Source organism: Pan troglodytes, chromosome 2 (genome assembly GCF_028858775.2).
Source record: "Pan troglodytes isolate AG18354 chromosome 2, NHGRI_mPanTro3-v2.0_pri, whole genome shotgun sequence".
NCBI lineage: Eukaryota > Metazoa > Chordata > Mammalia > Primates > Hominidae > Pan > Pan troglodytes.
This window is the reverse complement of record NC_086015.1, coordinates 170,659,082-170,674,840: the sequence shown is the minus strand read 5'-3', so window position 1 is coordinate 170,674,840 and position 15,759 is coordinate 170,659,082. Positions and strand designations below refer to the sequence as shown.

Sequence of the window (15,759 nt, the reverse complement as noted above, 5' to 3'; positions counted from 1 at the left end):
TGAGGGATCTCTGCATTGCACATTTCCAAACTCATGAACTCTTTGACTAGTTTCTTATGGCTCACCTCCTCCAGCTCATGCCCCTTGTAATACACATCACAGTGTTTTCTGTTACAGTCCTGCACATTGCCAAGCCTCCCCTCTTGCACAACTCCTGGTTTAACTTCTGCTTGGCCTGTAGGAAACTCAAACATTTTGCAATACCAACTTTTCCACTGTTTCCCCACTGCTCCCTGCAACTCCAGGTACAGCTTTTTGCCTGTAGACTTCTTCAGGTGTTAGTGAGACACAGGTCTGCTGTGTCCCTCTCATTGTTACCCTAGAGGACTACCTTAAGCTATTTGGGCTATGTGAATAGAGGCTAGAAATGAAAAAGAGAAAAGCTTTCCTCCCCTCCAATGGAGTGGGTCTCAATTCACACATAAGACTCTCTCTGATGCAATCATCCCTTGTAGTTTCTGCATCCTTTGTTTATATCTTAAAGTGATGGTTGGCTTAAGTGTCACAAGATCAGTTTTGGAGCTACCTTCTTGGCAAAATGACTCTTCACACAGAGTCTAACCACCTCATTTTGGCATGTAGAAATACTTTTGTATTAAACATCTCAATAAATTACTTTGCTTTCAAACTTTTTGAACCTCCGCTGACACATAGATAGAAGAAAAAAATTCCCCTTTAGCATTCTGTTATGCTAAATTACTTTGGTATTTGTTCTTCCATTTCCTTGAATTATGGCTTGCAGAAATGTCAAGTGGCATTTTACATTTAGGCAGAAGGATATTTTCAGTTCAGAAATCTAGCATGAGCAATCCTGTACAATCATAGAATGCTGGGAATGGAAAGACTTTACATAGGATAAAATGTCCCCACCCACCTACCCTACTCAATCTTACAGATGAAGAAATAAAGTTACCTTAGGGTAACAGACAGATCATATTTTTTCTTTCCATCACATGCATAGCAGAGTGAAAGCAAGTATTACAGATTCCTGTTTAAGAGTATTTCAGCCAAGATACTAATTTCCCATTCCTTATGACAAACTCAGTTATCCTTTAAACATTTTTTTTGAGGCTGTCTTGCTTTGTTGTCCAGCTGAAATGCAGTGGTGCGACCACAGCTCACTGCAGCATCAACTTCCCTGGCTCAATCAATCCTCCCACCTCAGCCTCCCAAGTAGCTCGGACTACAGGCGTGCCACCACACCCAGTTTGCACACACACACACATTTTTTTCTTTATAGATGAGGTTTCGTCATGTTTCTCAGGCAGGTCTGGAACTCCTAGGTTGAAGTGATCCTTCCACTTCACCCTCCCAAAGTGCTGGGATTACAGACGTGAGCCATCACTCCCATCCTAAACACTTTTTTAAACCAATCTTTTCCTAGATTCAAACATTGGCAGTTTGAACTCTTCTTTCCTGACTTCATTTTCAGTTAATTTTATTTTCTATTGTTCCTGGAAACTTTGTATTATGAAAATCAGTGCTGATATATAGGGTTTTTTAAAATTTATTTTAATTTCTGGGGTACATGTGTAGGATGTACAGCTTTGTTACATAGGTAAATGTATGCCATGGAGGTTTGCTGCACCTATTGACCTATTACCTAAGTATTAAACCCAGCATGCAGTAGCAATTTTTCATGATGCTCCCCCTCCCCCATCCCCCACCCCGGACAGGTTCCAGTGTGTGTTGTTCCCCACCTTGTGTCCATGTGTTCTCATTGTTCAGCTCCCACTTTTGAGTGAGAACATGTGATGTTTTGTTTTCTGTTCCTGAGTTAGTTTGCTGAGGATAATGGCTTCCAGCTCCATCCATGTCCCTGCAGAGGACATTATCTCATTCCTTTTGTGGCTGTATAGTATTCCATGGTGTATATGTAACATCATTTTCTTTATCCAGTCTATCATTGATGGGCATTTGGGTTGATTCCATTTATTGGCTATTGTGAATAGTGCTGTAATGAACATATGTGTGCTTGTATCTTTATAACAGAATGATTTATATTCCTTTGGGTATATACCCAGTAATGAGATTGCTGGGTCAAATGGTAGTTTAAATAGTATTTCTGGTTCTAGGTCTTTGAGGAATCACCACACCATCTTAGACCATGAGTGAACTAATTTACATTCCCATCAACAGTGCAAAAGCATTTGTATCTCTCTGCAGCCTCACCAGCATCTGTTGTTTCTTGACTTTTTAGTAATTGCTATTGTGACTGGCATGAGATGGTATCTCACTGTGGTTTTGATTTGCATTTCTCTAATGATCAGTGATGTTGAGCCTTTTTTCATTTGTTTGTTGGTTGCATAAATGTCTTCTTTTGAGAAGTGTCAGTTTATGTCTTTGCCCACTTTTTAATGGGTTTTTTTTTCTTGTAAATTTGTTTAAGTTCCCTGTGGACTCTGAATACTAGCTCTTTGTCTGATGGATAAGTTGCAAATATTTTCACCCATTCTGTAAGTTGTCTGTTCACTCTGATGACAGTTTCTTTTGCTGTGCAGAAGCTTTTTAGTTTAATATCTCATTTGGCAACAAAAGCCAAAGTTGACAAATGGGATCTAATTAAACTAAAGAGCTTCTGCACAGCAAAAGAAACTACCATCAGAGTGAACAGGCAACCTACAAAATGGGAGAAAATTTTTGCAACCTACTCATCTGACAAAGGGCTAATATTCAGAATCTACAGTGAACTCAAACAAATTTACAAGAAAAAAACAAACAACCCCATCAAAAAGTGGGCAAAGGATATGAACAGACACTTCTCAAAAGAAGACATTTATGCAACCAAAAGACACATGAAAAAATGCTCATCATCACTGGCCATCAGAGAAATGCAAATCAAAATCACAATTAGATACCATCTCACACCAGTTAGAATGGCAATCATTAAAAAGTCAGGAAACAACAGGAGCTGGAGAGGATGTGGAGAAATAGGAACACTTTTACACTGTTGGTGGGACTGTAAACTAGTTCAACCATTGTGGAAGTCAGTGTGGCGATTCCTCAGGGATCTAGAACTAGAAATACCATTTGACCCAGCCATCCCATTACTGGCTATATACCCAAAGGACTATAAATCATGCTGCTATAAAGACACATGCACACGTATGTTTATTGTGGCACTATTCACAATAGCAAAGACTTGGAACCAACCCAAATGTCCAACAATGATAGACTGGATTAAGAAAATGTGGCACATATACACCATGCAATACTATGCAGCCATAAAAAATGATGAGTTCATGTCCTTTGCAGGGACATGGATGAAACTGGAAATCATCATTCTCAGCAAACTATTGCAAGGACAAAAACCAAACACTGCATGTTCTCACTCATAGGTGGGAATTGAACAATGAGAACACATGGACACAGGAAGGGGAACATCACACTCTGGGGACTGTTGTGGGGTTGGGGGAGGGGGGAGGGATAGCATTAGGAGATATAACTAATGCTAGATGACGAGTTAATGGATGCAGCACACAAGCATGGCACATGTATACATATGTAACTAACCTGCACATTGTGCACATGTACCCTAAAACTTAAAGTATAATAATAATAAAAAAAAGAAAAGAAAAGTAAAGGTTAAAAACAGAAAAAAAATATCTCATTTGTCAATTTTTAGTTTCATTGTAATTACTTTTGATGTTTTCATCTTGAAATCTTTGCCTGTACCTATATCCTGAATCACATTGCCTAGATTTTCTTCTAGGGTTTTTATAGCTTTGGGTTTTACAATTAAGTCTTTAATCCATTTTGAGTTAATTTTTGTATAAGATGTAAGGAAGGAGACGGGTTTCAATTTCCTGCTTATGGCTAGCCAGTTCTCCTAGCACCATTTATTAAATAGGGAATCCTTTCTTCATTGCTTGTTTTCATCAGGTTTGTTGAAGATTAGATGGTTGTAGATGTGTGGTCTTATTTCTTAGTTCTCTATTCTGTTCCATGGGTCTCTGTGTCTGTTTTTGTACCGGTACTATGCTGTTTTGGTTACTGTAGCCGTGTAGTACAGTTTGAAGTTGGGTAGCCTGATGCCTCCAGCTTTGTTCTTTTTGGTTAGCATTGTTTTGGCTATACAGGCTCTTTTTTGGTTCCATATGAATTTTAAAATAGTTTTTTTCTAATTCTGTCAAGAATGTCAAGAGTACTAGTTTACAGTCCCACCAACAGTGTAAAAGTGTTCCTATTTACCCACATCCTCTCCAGCACCTGTTGTTTCCTGACTTTTTAATGCTCACCATTCTAACTGGTTTGAGATGGTATCTCATTATGGTTTTGATTTGCATTTCTCTGATGGCCAGTGATGATGAGCATTTTTTCATGTGTTTCTTGGCTGCATAAATGTCTTCTTTTGAGAAGTGTCTGTTCATATCCTTTGCCCACTTTTTGATGGGGTTGTTTGTTTTTTTCTTGTAAATTTGTTTGAGTTCATTGTAGATTCTGGATATTAGCCCTTTGTCAGATTAGTAGATTGCAAAAATTTTCTCCCATTCTGTAGGTTGCCTGTTCACTCTGATGGTAGTTTCTTTTGCTGTGCAGAAGCTCGTTAGTTTAATTAGATCCCATTTGTCAATTTTGGCTCCTTCAACCATTGTGGAAGTCAGTGTGGCGATTCCTCAGGGATCTAGAACTAGAAATACCATTTGACCCAGCCATCCCATTACTGGGTGTGTACCCAAAGGATCATATATCATGCTGCTATAAAGACACATGCACACGTATGTTTATTGTGGCACTATTCACAATAACGACGACTTGGAACCAACCCAAATGTCCAACAATGATAGACTTGATTAAGAAAATGTGGCATATATACACCATGGAATACTATGCAGCCATAAGAAATGATGAGTTCATGTCCTTTGTAGGGACATGGATGAAGCTGGAAACCATCATTCTCAGCAAACTATTGCAAGGACAAAAAACCAAACACCACATGTTCTCACTCATAGGTGGGAATTGAACAATGAGAACACATGGACACAGGAAGGGGAACATCACACACTGGGGCCTGTTGTGGGGTCGGGGGAGGGTGGAGGGATAGCATTTGGAGATATACCTAATGTTAAATGATGAGTTACTGGGTGCAGCACAACAACATGGCACTTGTATACGTATGTAACTAACCTGCACGTTGTGCACATGTACCCTAAAACTTAAAGTATAATAAAAAAAATTTCAAGAGTAGTTTGATGGGAATAGCATTGAATCTATAAATTACTTTGGGCAGTATGGTGATTTTCATGATATTGATTCTTTCTGTTCATGATCATGAAATGTTTTTCCATTTGTTTGTGTCCTCTCTGATTTCCTTGAGCAATGGTTTGTAGTTCTCCTTGAAGAGGGTTCTTCACTTTCCTTGATAGCTGTATTCCTAGATATTTTATTGCCTGTAGCGATTGTTAATGGGAATTCATCTATGATTTGGCCCTCTGCTTATCTGTTATTTTTGTATAGGAGTGCTTGTGATTTTTGCACATTGTTTTTGTATCCTGAGTCTTCGCTGAAGTTATCAGCTTAAGAAGCTTTTGGGCTGAGTCAATATGGTTTTCTAGATATAGTATCATGTCACCTGCAAACAGAGAGAGTTTGACTTCCTTTCTTCCTATTTGAATACGCTTTATTTCTTTCTCTTGCCTGATTGCCCTGGCCAGAACTTCCAATACTACCCTGAATAGGAGCGGTGAGAAAGGGCATCTTTGTCTTGTGCCGGTTTTCAAGGGGAATGCCTCCAGCTTTTGCCCATTCAGTATGATATTGGCTATGAGTTTGGCATAAGTGACTCTTATTATTTTGAGATACGTTCCTTCAATATATATTTTATTCAGAGTTTTTAACATGAAGAAATGTTGAATTGTATAGCAGGCATTTTCTGTACCTATTGAAGTAATCATGTGGTTTTTGTTCTTAGTTTTGTTTATGTGATGAATTACATTTATTGATTTACCTACGTTGAGTCAGCCTTGAATCCTGGGGATGAAGCCAACTTGATTGTGGTGGATACGCTTTTTGATGTGCTGCAGAATTTGGTTTGCAAGTATTTTATTGAGGATTTTTGCATCGATGTTCATCAGGGATATTGGCTGAAGTTCTTTTTTCGTTGTTTTGTTTTGTCTTGACCAGGTTTTGGTATCAGGATGATACTGAGCTCATAAAATGAGTGAGGGAAGAGTCACTCCTTTTCAATTTTTTGGAATAGTTTCAGAAGAAATGGTACCAGCTCCTTTTTGTATCTCTGGTAGAATTCAGCTGTGAATCACTCTGGTCCTTGGCTTTTTTGGTTTGTAGGCTATTTATTACTACCTCAATTTCAAAACTCATTACTGGCCTCTTCAGGGATTCAACTTCTTCCTGGTTCAGTCTTGGGAGGGTGTTTGTGTCCAGGAATGTATCCATTTCTTCTAGATTTCTTAGTTTATTTGCACAGAGGTGTTTATAGTATTCTTTGATGGTTGTATTTCTGTGGGGCCAGTGGTGATATCCCCTTTATCTTTTATTATTGTGTCTATTTGATTCTTCTGTCTTTTCTTCTTTATTAATTCAGCTAGCAATCTATCTATTTTCTTAATTTTTTTCAAAAAGCCAGTTTAGGGATTTGTTGATATTTTGAAGGGTGTGTGTGTGTGTGTGTGTGTGTGTGTGTGTGTGTCTCTGCATCTCCTTCAGTTCTGCTCTGACCTTGGTTATTTCTTGTCTTCTGCTAGCTTAGGGGTCTGTTTGCTCTTGGTTCTCTAGTTCATTAGTTGTGATGTTAGGATGTTGATTTGAGATCTTTCTAGCTTTTTGATGTGGGCATTTAGTGCTGTAAATTTTTCTCTTAACACTGCATTAGCTGTGTCCCAGGGATTTTGGTACATGGCCTCTTTCTTCTCATTAGTTTCAAGGAACTTCTTAATTTCTGTCTTAATTTCATTACTTACCCAGGAGTCATTCAAGAGCAGGATGTTCAACTTCTATGTAGTTGTGTGGTGTTTAGTGAGTTTCTTAATATTGAGTTCTAATTAAATTGTGCTGTGGTCTGAGAGGCTGTTATGATTTCAGTTCTTTTGCATTTGCTGAGGAGTGTTTTACTTCCAATTATGTGATCAATTTTAGAGGAAGTGCCATGTGGCACCAAGAAGAAAGTATATTCTGTTGTTTTTGGGTGGAGATTTCTGTAAATCTCTATCAGGTCCACTTGATATAGAGCTGAGTTCAAGCCCTGAATATCTTTTACACTTTCTGTCTCGATATCTGTCTAATATTGACAGTTGGGTGTTAAAGTTTCCCACTATGATTGTGTGGGAGTCTAAGTCTCTTTGCAGGTCTCTAAGAACTTGTTTTATGAATCTGGGTTCTCCTGTATTGGGTGCATATATATTTAGCATAGTTAGCTCTTCTTGTTGAATTGAACACTTTACCATTATGTAATGCCTTTTTTTGTCTTTTTTGATCTTTGTTAGTTTAAAGTCTGTTTTGTCAGAAACTAGGATTGCAACCCCTGCATTTTTTCTGCTTTCCATTTGCTTGGTAAAATTTCCTCCATTCCTTTATTTTGAGCCTATGTGTGTCTGGCATGTGAGACACATCTTTTGAAGACAGCACACCAATGGGTCTTTACTCTTTATGCCATTTGCCATTCTGTGTCTTTTAATTGGGGCATTTAGCCCATTTATATTTAAGGTTGATATTGTTATGTGTGAATTTGATTTTGTCTCCATTATGCTGGCTGGTTATTTTGCAGACTTGTTAATGTAGTTTCTTCATGGTGTCATTGGTCTGTGTACTTCAGGGTGTTTTTGTATTGACTGATAACGGTTTTTCCTTTTCATATTCAGTGCTTCCTTCAGGAGCTCTTGCAAGGCAGGCTTAGTGGTGATGAATTCCCGCAGCATTTTCTTGTCTGAAAACAATCTTATTTCTCCTTTGCTTATTAAGCTTAGTTTGGCTTGATATGGAATTCTGGATTGGAAATTCTTTTCTTTAAGAATGTTGAATATTGGCCCCCTCCCCCCAATCTCTTCTGGTTTGTAGAGTTTCTGCTGAGAGGCCCGCTGTCAGTCTGATGGGCTTCCCTTTGTAATTGACTTGGCCTTTCTCTCTGGCTGCCCTTTAATTTTTTTCCTTCATGTTAACCTTGGAAAGTCTGAGGATTATGTGTCTTGGGGTTGATCTTTTCATGTAGTATCTTACTGGGGTTCTCTGGATTTCTTGAATTTGAATGTTGGCCTGTCTTGCTAGGTTGAGAAAGTTTTCCTGGATGATATCCTGAAGTATGTTTTCCAACTTGTTTCCATTCTCTCCATCTCTTGTAGGTACCCCAATCAGTCATAGGTTTGGTTATATAATCTCATAGTTCTCGGAGGCTTCATTTGTTCTTTTTCATTCTTCTTTCTCTAATCTTGTCTGCCTGTCTTATTTCAGCAAGATAGTCATCAAGCTCTGAGATTCTGTCCTCCGTGTGGACTATTCAGCTATTGACACTTGTGATTGCATTGTGAAGTTCTCTTGTGTTTTTCAGCTCTTTCAGGTCATCTTTGTTACTTTCTAAACTAGTTATTCTGGCTAACAGCTCCTGTAATGTTTTATCGTGGTTCTTAGCTTCTTTGCATTGTGTTAGAACATACTCTTTTACCTCAGTGAAGTTTATTACCCACCTTCTGAAGCCTACTTCTGTCAATTCATCCATCTCTGCCTCAGCCCAGTTCTGTGCCATTTCTGGAGAGGTGTTACAATCATTTGGAATAGAAGAGGCACCCCAGCTTTTTGAATTTTCAGTGTTTTTGTGTGGATTTTTTTCTCATCTTTGTGGGTTTATCTACCTTCAATCTTTGAGGCTCCTGACCTTTGGATGAGATTTTGTGGGGTATTTTTTGTTGATGTTGTTGCTTTCTGTTTGTTTTTCTTTTAACAGTAAGGCCCCTCTTCTGTAGAGCTCCTCTTCTGCAGTTTGCTGGGGGTCCACTCTAGGCTCTATTTACCTGGGTCCTCATGCACCTGGAGGTATCACCAGTGGAGGCTGCAGAATAGCAAAGATGGCTGCCTGCTCCTTCCCCTGGGAGATCCATCCTGGAGGTGCACTGACCTGATGCCAGTGGGAGCTCTCCTGTATGAGGTTTCTGGTGACCCCTGTTTGGAGGTCTCACCTACTCAGGAGGCACAGAATCAGGGACCCTCTTAACGAAGCACTCTATCTGTCCCTTGGTGGAATGGGTGTGCTGCGCTGGCGGGAATTCCACTCGTCTGGACTGCCTTGATTCCTCAGAGCCAGCAGAAGGAAAGGCTAAGTCTACTGAACCAGAGACCATGGCCACTGTTTCCCCCAGGGGCTCCATTCCAGAGAGATCAGAGTTCTGCCTATAAACCCCTGGCTGGAGTCACTGAAGTTACCACAGGGAGGCCCCACCCAAAGAGGAGGGATGGATCTGGGTCCCACCTAAAGAAGCAGTTGGCCACAATCTGCCACAGCCACTGTGCTGCATTGTGGGGAATTCCTCCCAGGCCAAACTGCCCAGTCTCCCCAACACTGACAGGGGAAAACGGCTGATTGGAGCCACAGTGATGGTGACTGCCCCTCCCTCTGGGTACTTGGTTGTCTTAGGCAGTCTCCAGCATGCTGCCACTGGCTGCAACCCAAGCGTTCACCAAGAATCTGCACAGTTCTGTGCTTGGAACCCAAGGCCCTGGTGGTGTGGGCTCACGAGGTGATCTGATCCATGGGTTTCACAGATCCGTGGAAAAAAACATGGTTTCCCTGGGAGGTAGCTCAGTCACTCACCAATATATAGGTTTTATAGTTCACAGACTTCTCTTAAAACTGGAGCTTTGTTGTCTACCAGATTAAATAGGAGTACAGCAAACTGATCTTCTCATGTTGATTATAAGATTATATAGGCGTCGGTAGACTTCTGGGGGTGAGAGGCAAAGTTATTTCTACTGTACAGCATTTTGTAAAATGAAAAAATAACGCATCAAAAAGTACTTGTGATCTTTAAAATTTCTGTCTTAATCTAATTCAGATGAGACTAGATTGATATAATTTTAAGACTTTGTAATAATGAGATAGTATAGAAAAATGTCATTTAGGAATTAAACTAATAAAAAAAGGGTTAAAAACATATCCTCAGAATTGATTATCATGTACATCCTTCAGTTCTCCCAGGAATATGATCAGGAATCCTTTGCAGAAATTATACAAACACAATAAAATTGTCAGCTGTAGAATGTCCTTTGTGCTTTCCATCTAGCACGGAAAATATTATAAATCATTTTATTTTAAAGAAATATTGTTCTGAAGAATGTGCCCCTTTACTTAGTCAGATTGGTAAATTCAAGGAAAGAATCATGCTAGCTCTCATCCATATGAAAAAATATGAAAGAAAAATAAAAATGTGAAAGAATTTAGACTACAGGAGAAAAAGTACACTTGATGTATATATGCAGGTGGGGGTATGTTTAGACGGGGGGTGGTGCACAGGAAGAAAGATGAAGGAAAATAGAAAAAGTCTAAAGAAAATAGAAGAAACAAGAAACATGAAGAAAAAATTAAGTGTCTTAAAGCTATTTTCTCATTTTAACACCTAAGAGTCTCTCCAGGTTAAAAAATTGGGGTGTATATTATCTTCTGGCTTATACAAACATACCTGGCTTTTCACAGGGCTGAAAGTATTTTATAATACTATTTGTGAGAAGTAGGTAGATGGTAAAGAATTATCTTCAATTTAAGTCCTGGGGAGATGAATATAGAATTTAAGAGATTAATAGAAAGGCCTAATTCTAAGTTAACAGTTGATATGGAGAAATAGATTTATCCTTTTCCTAGAGTCTGCAAAACTCATACTAGCTTTAAAAAACTTCTAAAAAAAAAATAAGTGAAGGGATAAAATAGTAAAAAAAACTACAGTGGACATATATTTTTCCTAGTTTATAGGAATATTCATTTTTTGGACTCATGTAAAATTATCTAACCTAGGAAAATTATAGATAAAATGAATAATTCAGAAAATACAGCTTCAGAATATTTCCTTATTATAAAATTAATACAGGGATTACAGGCATATGCCACCATGCCCAGCTCATTTTTGTATTTTTAGTAGAGACGGGGTTTCATCTTGTTGGCCAGGCTGGTCTTGAACTCCTGACCTCGTGATCTGCCCGCCTCGGCCTCCCAAAGTGCTGGGATTATAGGCGTGAGCCACTGTGCCTGGCCAAAAATACTACATTTTTATTACGGGAAAATTTGGAAGTACAAATAAGCAAAAGGTGAAAATATCTGTGGTAAAGCCATTGTTAACATTAGGCATTTCACTTTTAAGACCTTGTTTTAGGCATACTTACAACAATGAAAAAATGTACATTTTATAAAAATGGGGACTTAGTAGACACAGTTTATAACCTGTTTTATCAATCAAAAATATGCAGTAAGCACATTTTCATATTAGTTAATATGAGTATCCATGGACAACAACATTTATAATGACTTGTAGCTTTTTAACCATTTTCTTTATTTCAAATATGTAGATTGTTTACAAATTTTAACTGGGAAAACAGTCCTTTAAATACCTTCATGTGCACATATTAGAATATCTTATTGAATTCATAATTAGAATAAATTCTTTGAGTGGAATTGCTGAGTCAAAAGGCATAAAGGCCTTTGGGTCATCTTGCTAAAGGTCATCTTGCTGTCTGGACATATCAGCTCTACCTCCAGCAGCAATACAAATGGTTGCTTTCCTGCCTTCGAACCAAAAATGGTTGTTATTGCTGTCTTAAAACTGTCGCTATGATATCTTATTGCTTTAAACTAAAGTTTTTGATTATTTGTGAAAGTAAACATTTTTCAGGTTTATTAACCTTTGATAATTCAATAATAAATTTTAAAGGGATATTCAAAGTCTACTAGACTAACTCCTATGGCATCTATAAGAGAAACACATCCCAGCCTTTTTGAATAGTTCCTATATGACACACTCACATCTCACAGATACCCTTCTCTATTATTGAACTATTCTTAATGTCTCTAATGTTAAGTAAAATCCATCTGTAGAACTCTCACTTATTGATCTTCATTCTTATTCTAGAGCAACAAAGAGCATAAACTACTCCATTTTTTATTATCTGACACATTTTCCTTTGGTTACCATTTAAAAAATTGCTTATCTGGAAGGGATTCATTATTAGAAACAAGTATAAAGACTCAGATGAGAAATGAAACAAAAATTCTACTAGTTTCCCAGTAAGTTTATACAAGGCAGAAGGCACACCTCAAATTAATGTTTCTTAAACATGGAAAATAATTATGATGTTTTAAATTCCATGTTATTGTTAGGAGGGAACTGATATTTAATATTATTTAAATGCTATTGATTACCTAATTATTCTGTCAGTAGATTTCATGTGAGAAATTAAATTAGAAAATAGATAAATAGCTATAAGAAAAAATACACAAAATATTAAAATCCCATTTTAAATTAGGCTTTATGTGATGTAAATACTTGACGAATTGGCAGTCTACTTTCACCAACAATCTGGCAATAACTATCCTATGTCCATGTATGACAAATGAAAGCATATGATACTCTATTCAATTTTTGGAATTTGAACTTTAAAAATACTAGAACAGCAAATTATTATTTGGGGGAGTGCCACATCTTTTTACTTTTTGTCTGATCATTCTGATAGTTCTGAAGAATATTGGAGCTTGCTGTAGGGGGGTGTTAGAACTCCCTGCTTTGAGTGAAAAATATTGTCTTGCTTTTGCTTAAAGTGATAGTAGCCAATACCAACTGAGCCCTGATTATATTTCAGGGCCTGTTCTAAGGTCTTTATGTGTTTACCTCATTTAATTCTCACTGTAATCCTAGAAGATAGCTACTATTGTCATCCCCATTTCACAACTTGAAAAACAGAGGCGGAGAAGTTAACTGATTTGCACAAGGTCAACCAACCAAGAGGTGAACTAGGGATACAAATGCAGGCATTCAGGCTCCAGAGTTAGTACTTTATCACTGTTCTGTGTTGCCTGTCCAACAAGCATCATGTGAAAATATTGACAAATTATTGGTTTCTGAGTCAAGCCATCAAATATTTTATCAAGTACCTGCTATGTATAAGCCACTACTCTAAGCATTTTTCACTTCCTTTTTTATGCCTAGGAGGGTACTTGAGTGATTGTCACAGTCATTATACCTCCCTTCCACAGCCAGAGCCAAGAGAAGTGAGATTAGTTAGAGCCTTTCCTCCTCATAGGATTGATGCCAAAGCTGGTGGATCCCATAGTAGATCGCCTTCCTGCATCACCTACTAAGGCATTTTTGCAAAATGTTTTAAAACTCTATTTAAGCCTGGTATTACATTATTCTGCTTCTTTATCTTCATCCATCACTTCTCCTCTTGAGAATATTTGCCTTTTTCCAGTTCCCTGTGCATTTTCAGAGTAACCACTCCTGCAAATGTCAGATGTCTGTCTGTGAAAAGGAAGCAATAGATTGTTGACTTAATTTGTTGTGATTTCCAAGAGATTCTCTCCTACCATCTGACTACTTTTCTCCCTCTGTGGATAAAACTCTTTAGTGGAAATGGGCAAAATGTTTTGCTTTATATAAAAGCTACTTGATTTAGATTCCACAGGATGAGATAGTCAGAAAGCATATGGTCTGAAAACAGGGAAGAGTTTAGAGTGTTTTGGAAAAAAAAATCAAGATATATTGTTAACTACTCTAAAGGGAAACCTCTTTACCGTGGCCCCTGCCCCCTCAATCTTTTGCACATGTTTACATGAATAATTCTTTTCTAGAAAAAGGTGTATTCTTAATCCAATAACTGCAAGGCCTAACTGTACCACACTCCATGCTTTCAGTATCCAACACCAACTTCTTATTTTTGTAGATCCCCTTACTATCTTAAAATACCTCTCTAAGGATATCATTATTTCTTGTCTTGAAAGCCTAAATAGTGGCTAAATACTAATTCTTACTCACATGAGATGGCTTATGGCGAGGGATGTCATTCCAGTGCAATTGGGGAAAAACTGCCCACCTATCCAATGACAAAGCTCTCCTAAAAGAAAAAAAAATCTGTAATTCCAAGTAATTTATGTTAATCCTCTCCTGATTCAAGGAAATCATGATTAACTACCCCCCCATCCCCTCTTAAATGTGCATTGTGCTTGAAAACTTGCTTCCAAAGAGTAACATATGGAAAAAGGGAAAAAGTAACTGTACAGTAGCTATTGTAAACATTACTAAAAACTTGGCACATACAACTGTGGCCAGGTAATTGAGGTTAACATCAACCATGGAAGTCAGTTTGATAGCATGCACCCTTGGTTTGATGCGATAAGAGCAGCAGTTCACCTCTGTTGCTTTCCTCTCAACAACTCATAACCCCAGTCTCACCATGAGAAGAATATCAGACAAACCCAAACTGAGGGATATTCTACCAAAAAAATCCGACAAGTATTTCTTAAAACTATCAAGATCATAATAAACAAGAAAAATCGTCACAGGCCAGAGGCTAAGGAGTTAGACAACAAAATATAATGTTGACGTTACAGAAAAATCACATTAAGAAAAAACTAGTAAAACTCTAATAAAATATGGAATTCAGTTAATAGTACTGTACCAATATTGATTTCTTTATTGTGACAAATGGTAGTGTAAGATGTTATAATAGGGAAAATTGGCTGAGGGATATACTGGAGCTCTACTAACTTTTCTGCAAATCTAAAACCTCTAAAAGGAAAAGTTTATATATGAGAAAGCAATTAATACATTACTACTTAAAGCCATGCAAATAGCATTTGATATTAAGTTTAAGAGAGATACATAGACTTTTTACTTGTATTGATATTTTAAAATCTTTTAAAATTGGAAGATACAGTAAAAATAGAGTGGAGGAAAAAGAAAGCTGGAAATGAACATTACTTGAATGCTATTATTTATTAGGCACATTTCTGAACTTCCATCCATCTTATCTCCTTTAAATCCACAGCAAGAGTCCCATTACATTGAGGGGAAAATTGAGGCCGAAAGTATGGGAAACAACTCAGAGTCTTATAGCTACAAAATCCATAGAAGATAAAAGAATAAAAGTTAGGGAGTGGAAGAATGGTTAACTATAAAGGGCTGAGGGATGCAGGGAAGGGAGGCAGAAGGAAGAGGGTGAGTCAAGATCCCCAGGACTCTCCACGAGTTTGAGACGATGGATGTGTTTTCTGGCTTGGTGCTCTGAAGAGACTAATAACAATTTTTGGAAACATAACTTGTAGCTGTTAAGGTTGAAGTCTATGACAGTGAATTTTAAATAGATTTGAGATCATTTTCTATTTTCTCACAAGATTATATACAGCTATGTAATGATTTTATTTCCCGTGTTTTATTGATAAAAATCCTTTCTGTGAATTCAAGTTACGCTAAAATTTTCTTATAGATTCATATGAGAAAGCCTCAGAAATACTGAACTTCTTTGCATTTTGGATGCCATAACCATAACTAAAGATACACGCCTAACACTGAATAAATAAGCTTTGACACAAAGGATTGATGCTTACTTCTCATTATATAATTTATTAATAAGGCAAGGATAATGTACGTGTTTCTGTAAAATTTTCTTCTAAATAATTTTTTCTCTAACCTTGTTGCTATGGGGACAGGGCTTTGCTTAATTAGACTCTTGGACACTCCGGCTCTCACTCTTTTCTATTATCACCTGGATAGCAGGCATTTTGTTAAAAGATAGGGCTTGATTATTATAAACAAATATCACTACTTCGGTTCACAG

The 15,759-nt window shown here is 37.6% G+C and overlaps 1 protein-coding gene across 5 annotated transcripts in view; it reads left to right on the top strand.

Moving 5' to 3' along the window:
- The window catches only part of WDR49 (WD repeat domain 49), a 211,639-nt gene that overhangs the window by 168,930 nt on the left and 26,950 nt on the right, over nt 1-15,759 (top strand). The window lies entirely within an intron of this gene.